Here is a 1,425-nt window from a genome sequence, read left to right as displayed (position 1 = left end):
GTCTCACTTTACTTTAGGGTACACAAAAAGAGTAACTAATGAGTAGGTAATGATTCAGTAATCATTACCATTATCATTACCTTCTCACTTTACTTTAGGGTACACAAAAAGGGTAGGTAATGATTAAGTAATAGTTAGTTCCTCATTATTAGTTCCTCAGTAACTACTGAAATTTGATCAGGAGTTACTGAAGAACTGACCATTAACTAATAGTCAGTTCCTCATTAGTTCCTCAGTAACTACTCATTAGTTCCTCATTAGTTCCTCAGTAACTACTCATTAGTTTCTCATTAGTTCCTCAGTAACTACTCTAATTTTGTGTACCTTATTGTAAAGTGTTACCGATTTTTCTTCTGACTTTAGTAAGTGGGTTTCTTGTAGGAGAAAAATATCTGTTTTCAATTTTGTGACAAAGTCCATCGCTTTAATTTTTTTCGCCTGTGAGCGAATGCTGTGTACATTCCAGGATACCAATTTTAACTGTGACATTAACAAAGTGGGGGTTCTATCATACTGTGTGTGGATATGGAGAATAATCTGTGTGTGTTTCTATGTGAGTTTCTATCTGCATGGATTTTGCATGAGTAGATTTAATTGTTAAGTGTATGTATTACAGTCGACCAATGTGTCATGGTGAAGCACCGCACCGCTTGAGTTATGGAGCAGAGCATTAGAATATATACAAGCATGTTAAACAACCAGAAGCACCTGAGCCTTGTAGTATTCACAAACCTGAAAAACAAAGGGGTTACATGGAGTGTATGTGTGTGTGAGGTGAGGGAGGGGGATTGAGTGAGAGGGAAGGGGGGAGGGAGAGACATGGAGGAGGGAAAAAAGAGAGAGGAGAAGAAAGGGGAGAATTCTGGGTGGAGTATGTGAAGTGTACGTTCACACCTTGTGAGATTTTTTTTTTTTTCCCTTTTCACTAGTTCAGTGTTGTGTTCATTATATATACATATATATCCATATATCCCCATGTACATACATATACATCTACATATACACATACATACATATATACCAGGGCCACACAATTAATCGCATTGCAATTGCAGGAATGCTTAATTATTTGTTGCAGGAGAAACGTGTCAAAATACCATTTTGAATTAAATATTAGATTAAATATTGTAATGCTGCAGTGATGTTGTGGGTTATATATTGTATTCTGCAGACTTAAGAAGACGTCTCTGTTTTGTACAGATCCCAGCAATAGTCGCACCTTAGTCATTTTGATATGTTTTTCAAAGATAATGGAAATAATGATGTAAAAGTTGCCATTCGCCTTAATATTGCAGATCATATCGCTATCGCAATATCAATCAAAGTAATCGCAATTAGATTTTTTTTTTTTCAAAATAGTGCAGCCCCAATATATATACATGCATACACACATCTTTTGTTTGTTTGTTTTTTTAATAATATAAT

This window comes from Epinephelus moara, chromosome 20 (genome assembly GCF_006386435.1).
Source record: "Epinephelus moara isolate mb chromosome 20, YSFRI_EMoa_1.0, whole genome shotgun sequence".
Lineage (NCBI taxonomy): Eukaryota > Metazoa > Chordata > Actinopteri > Perciformes > Serranidae > Epinephelus > Epinephelus moara.
Note: the sequence above shows the minus strand (reverse complement) of the source record.